At 38.1% G+C, this 6274-nt stretch overlaps 1 pseudogene; it reads right to left on the bottom strand.

The window, feature by feature from the left end:
- Positions 1-39: 39 nt before the first annotated feature.
- LOC116646744 lies at positions 40-1272 on the bottom strand (annotated as a pseudogene).
- Between the last annotated feature and the right edge of the window lie 5002 nt (positions 1273-6274).

A 6274-nucleotide genomic window follows, 5' to 3' on the forward strand; every position in this document is an offset into this window, starting at 1 on the left:
TACTTCTACATCTATTACAAACCACACAATACTTTTTTATTATTTTGTTTTAAATTTATTCATACACATTTAATAAGATTATTGCCATTGCATACATTTTCAACTGATTTTTACATTAAGCCAATGTGTCAGGTAGCCATCAAAAATCTGTAGTTCACTTTATATTCTAGCTTCTTAGAATTCAGGTTTGTAGTCCAATTTAGACTCTAGCTACTTAAATCAGCTACTTCTGATTGCTTTCATTAAGTCTTTCTATACTACAAACGCATGAGCAGCATGGATTGTGAATATGTAAATTGCACTGCTTCAGTGCCAACATTTTTCAGGTCTGCTCCATTAGAGCCATCTGAAGGCTTCGTAAATGCTTCTACTAATCTATTTAACCTTGCTTATAGATAGATTGTGTATCTTCTCTATTTATCTGGAGACAGCAAAGCAGGATCCACTGTGCTTGTTTGTAGCCATGATTATTTTAACTGTGCAGAGTATCATATCCATCCATTTGGGTAACTCCATAAAGTCCTCTGAATCTATCAGCTGAAGTACTTCCAGGAAACCAGTATCCACCAATGGCATCATTTTTTATCCATAAAAATAATGCATGACTGATGATTCCTGGTGTAAACATTTCTCTGATCAAATGAGCACTTTCACCAATGTACTGGTCTACATTTAAGAAATTGTATCCCAGTTGGTTAACAGCAGCTCTTGCTATTGTTTTTCTTAACTATTGGCCCATATAACAAACAGCCTTTTGGAGATATCCCTATAATGCAATAATTCTAGGTTTTAAGAGGTAGTTCTATTATTACCTCTGAATTCTCTGATCTGTTCTGATAACCCCTCCACTTCACAAAAAGAAATATTCCCTATGTCCTTAATGAGACATGTTGTAAACCAGTGGATCTTGGCAAATATCAATGTAATCAGGCAAAACAACTCTTGTTCCTGACCTCAGCTTACTTTTTTCAAGCTGACAATGACAACTGACAACATATCTTGGTTCATTTAACAACGAATTTTTCTTCAGTTACCTTCTTAAGTACTTCATAAACAGTTTGCCCAGATTTGGGTGATTGTAGTCCTTTGGATCATTTTCAGACTTTTCATACTGATTGGTAAGTTCTTTCAATTGTTCCCTTAACTGTTTAAGACAGTAGTTGATCTTCTTGTGCTCCCCCATCTTTTCTTGTGATAGCCTTGAAGCTCATTATCTCTATGGTCTGCCATGATGAGATACCATCACTCATAGGGGATGCCAAGAATGGCCATGGCCACTGGGGTAGGAGAAGAAGTGGAATGAAGGAGGAGAGCAGCAGTGGAAGATGGGGGATGAATGGCTCTGCTCATCCCAATTATCTTTCAAGGAAATCAAAAAGAAAGAAAAGGGGCACCTGGGTGGCTCAGTCAGTTAAGTGTCTGACTCGTGACTACAGCTCAGGTCATGATCTCAGGGGTCGTGAGACTGAGCCCCGCATCGGGCTCCACACTCAGCAGGGAGTCTGCTTGAGATTCTCTCCCTCTGCACCCCCCAAACTCCAGTGCACATGCTCTAAAATAAATAAATAATTCTTTTAAAAAATACAGTAATCAAACCAGACATGGGTGTACCATCAAATTACCAGTTTTGCGTAGTAATTTCACTTCAAAGTTAAGTAGAATACAGAGTTAATCACAGCAAAATGCTCTCATGTTTCTACTATCAAATCTACAAACCTACCTGTATTTACTGCATTTTACCATCTTCCCTCGTTATAAATGGAGAAGGGTCCCTGATGTATTAAGGACTCATTTCTCTCTTGTGCTCTGGATCCCATTCAAAATCTTCCTCCCTTTATAATTTGCACCCCATCAGTCTTTCTCTTTTCTCATGGCTCACTCCATCAGCATATAAACTTGATGTAATATCTCCCAAATAAAAACCAAGAATCATATTTTCTTGCCCACTATCACTTTATTTTCCTGTTCCCCTTCATGGCAAAACTTCTCAAATGGTAATCTACACTTACTGTCTTCATTTCCTTACCAACCTTATAACCTCTTCAACCCAATCCAGTCTGGAAGCTGTCCTCCACCTATACTGAATTTACCATCAATTCACTGTGGCCAATTACAGTGAACAAAGCTCCTATTACTTAGTGCTTCAGTAAATAACATTCAAAATGATTGACCACGGAGCAGTTGGGAGGCTCAGTTAAGCGTCCGACTGTTGACTTCAGCTCAGGTCATGATCTCAGGTTTGTGAGATGGAGGCCCCCTGCTTAAGATTCTCTTTCCCTCTGCCCCTCCCTACCTCTCTCTTGAAAAAAAAAAAAAAAAAAAGATTGACCACTTTTCCCACTTAAAACACATTTCTCTTGCTTTCATGAAACTCCACTCTGCTTGTTTTCCTCTTTCACTGATCACTCTTTCTTTGCTGACTCATCCTCTATCTAACCTCTAAATGTTAGATTGTCTCCAAACCTGATCCTCTATTTGCTTCCTTTCTCTAAAAAACACTTTAAGTTACCTTAACTATATCCATTATTTTAATTGATTACCTATGTGACAGCTCTCTTAGAAATATAATAGGCATCTCTGGAATTCTGTCTAAACTCCTTCCTCCTCCATAAGTAAATAGCTCATCCATCAAACCAAAACCAAGGAAACATCCTTGATTTGTTCCTTTCTGTCACACCTCCCATCCAATCCATCAGTCGGATCTGTTTCTACTTCTTTCCATTTCTATCCATACCTCTCTAGGCTAATCTACAAGATACTTTCAGGGAATGAATGGTGAATAAACCAGTTTGGCTGGATTGGAAAGTTACTGTTGAGGAATAAGAAGAAATAAATCTAGGTAAGGCAGTTTAGGACCCATGTTGAAGGTCTTGGAATGACAGAAGCCTGGTTTATAAGGGGAGCAGAGAGAGTTATCCCTCCTGGGCATAATTCTCCTGAAAAGTGGTACTTTTTCAATAATTTAAAGTATGTTGACATAACAGTTGTTAAGAATATGGTAAAACTGTTGTTCAACATAGTACTGGAAGTCCTAGGATGTAAAATCAATGCACAGAAGTCAGGTGTACTTCTATACACTAACAATGAGTCAGAAGAAAAAGAAATGAAGGAATTGATCCCATTTACAATTGCACCAAAAACCATAAGATACCTAGGAATAAACCTAACCAAAGACCTGTACTCTGAAAACTATAAAACACTTAGGAATGAAATTAGGGAAAACATTAAGAAATGGAAAAACATTCCATGCTCATGGATTTGAAGAAGAAACATTGCTAAAATGTCTATGCTACCCAAAGTAATCTATACATTCAATGCATCCCTATCAAAATACCATCAAGCAATTTTCACAGAGCTGGAACAAACAAACCTAAAATTTGTATGGAATCAGAAAAGACCCCGAATAGCCAAAGGAATGTTGAAAAAGAAAACCAAAGCTGGAGGCATCACAATGCCAGAATTCAAGCTGTATTTACGAAGCTGTAATCAATCAAGACAGTATGATTCTGGGGCACCTGGGTGACTCAGATGGTTAAGCATCTCCCTTCGGCCCAGATCATAAAAAATCCCAGGGTCCTGGGATGGAGTCCCGCATTGGGCTCCTGGCTCAGCAGGGAGCCTGCTTCTGCCTCTCCCCCTGCTCATGCTCTCTCTCTGTATCTCTCTGTCTCAAATGAATAAATAAAATCTTAAAAAAAAAAAAAAAAAAGACAGTATGATTCTGGCACAAAAAAAGACACAGAATAGAGAACCCAGAAATGGACCCTTAACTCTATGGTCAACTAATCTTCGACAAAGGAGGAAGGAATATCCAATGGAAAAAAGTCTTTTTAACAAATGGTGTTGGGAAAATTGGACAGCCACATGCAGAAGAATGAAACTGGACCATTTTCTTACACCATACACAAAACTAGACTCAAAATGGATGAAAGACCTAAATGGGAGACAGGAATCCATCAAAATCCTAGAGGAGAACACATGCAGCAACCTCTTTGACCTTGGCTGCAGCAACTTCTTGCTTAGACACATCTCCAAAGGCAAGAGAAACAAAGGCAAAAGTGAACTATTGGGATTTCATCAAGATAAAAAGCTTTTGCACAGCAAAGGAAACATTCGACAAAACTAAAGGGCAATCTATGGAATGGAAGAAGATATCTGCAAATGACATGTCAGATAAAGGGCTAGTATCCAAAATCTATAAAGAACTTACCAAACTCAACACCCAAAACCCAAAAAATCCAGTCAAGAAATGGGCAGAAGACATGAACAGACATTTCTACAAAGAAGACATTCAAATGGCTAACAGACACATGAAAAAGTGCTCAACATCACTCGGCATCAGGGAAATACAAATCAAAACCACAATGAAATACCACCTACATTGGTCAGGATGGTTTAAATTAACAACTCAGGATACAACAGGTGTTGGCAAGGATGAGGAGAATGGGGAACTTTCTTCCACTGTTGATGGGAATGCAAACTGGTGCAGCCACTCTGGAAAACAGTATGGAGTTTCCTCAAAAAGTTAAAAATAGAACTACCCTATGACCTAGCAATTGCACTTCTAGGTATTTATCCAAAGGATACAATCATAGTGATTTGAAGGTTCACATGCACCCCAATGTTTATAGCAGCAATGTCCACAATAGCCCAAATATGGAAAGAGTCCAGACGTCCATCAACAAATGAATGGATAAAGAAGATGTGGTATATAAATACAATGGGATATTACTCAGCCATCAGAAAGAATGAAATCTTGCAATTTCAACGACATGGCTGGAACTAGAGGGTATTATGCTAAGCAAAATAAGTCAGAGAAAGACAAATACCGTATGATTTCACTCACGTGTGGAATTTAAGAAACAACACAGATGAACATAGCAGAAGGTAAGGAAAAATAAGATGAAAACAGAGAGGGAGACAAACCATAAGAGACACTTAACTCTAGGAAACAAACTGAGGGTTGCTGGAGGGGAGATGGGTGGGGGGATGGGGTAATTGGGTGATGGGCATTAAGGAGGACACTTGATGTAATGAGCACTGGTGTTGTATGCAACTGATGAATCACTAAATTCTACCCCTGAAATTAGTAATACACTCTATGTTAACTAAATTGAATTTAAATAAAAAATTTTAAAAAAGAAAAAAAACATTATGGCAAAAAGATGGTAGTGAAAGCAGTGTGAAAATAATACCAGGAGACAGGTGGAAAGGTGGTCAAAGGACAGTGTCTTTAAGGGGGGGGGTACTTTCTTCCTCTCCAACCACTACGGCAAGCCCTACATCAGACTCCCTTTTGATGTTAAAATATGGCTCTGCCTCTGTGTCTGGTGACAGTCTGGGGTGTTAGACTCCATGCTACAGGAAATGGGGAGAGGTATAAAGCTTGAGCAGAAAAGTAATATGGTTAAAACTTTGCTATGGGAAGAATGACCTGACAGTGACATGCAGGACTGAGAGAAGATAGGAAGACTAATGAGGTTATTATGATAGTCTAAACATGAAGTTATTTATAAGGGACTACAAAAGAAGAGATTGGTGAAGGAGACAGTGAGAAGGAAAAATAGAAAGAGCTTGAAAACCATAATCAAAGGTTTTTACTCAGGGGTTCTGAGCTCTGATGACTTAAGGGAATTGTGGTGTCATTATTATGACTAAGTACATTAAGAAGGGAGGCTGTTTTGTGGAGAAAATATGGTAAGTTCTGCCTGAGAGTTTTGAACTGCTAGCTGTGAATAGTATTTACATATGGCTTTACTTGGTGTAATTCTCAGGATCATTCACCATGATACAAAAACAGTTTTGCAGCCTTGGTTGTAGGTTAACACTTCCCAGGCTATTGATTTGATTCAAATATATTAAATATCTATTTGCTGTATCATATACATAACTGATGCGGCTTCATTTTTTTACATACCACTTATATCCTTGTACTGCAAATTCATCAGCGTAACATCCTTTTAGAGATGTGCTGCTACTTACTGTTCTGGGGTTTTTCCCTAGATATATTTGCAAGTTGTCTTTTTAATGCTAGATACTTCTTGGTCCCTTCTCAATTAAAAATCCGTTGAGGATACATCTGAACATTTTTGTTCACCAACAATGTTCAGCATAGTGCCTTGTTCTGTGTAGGTCCTCAAAAAAAGATTTGTTAAAAGATTAAATAAGTTTATGGTTTGTTTATAACCTTGGCACATTTCTTTAAGAATAAGGTAATTCAGCACATTGAGTATAATAAGCATCAATCAGAGTCAAAAGACCTGGGCTCTAGTCT

This window comes from Phoca vitulina, unplaced genomic scaffold (genome assembly GCF_004348235.1).
Source record: "Phoca vitulina isolate PV1807 unplaced genomic scaffold, GSC_HSeal_1.0 scaffold37, whole genome shotgun sequence".
In the NCBI taxonomy this organism is placed as follows: domain Eukaryota; kingdom Metazoa; phylum Chordata; class Mammalia; order Carnivora; family Phocidae; genus Phoca; species Phoca vitulina.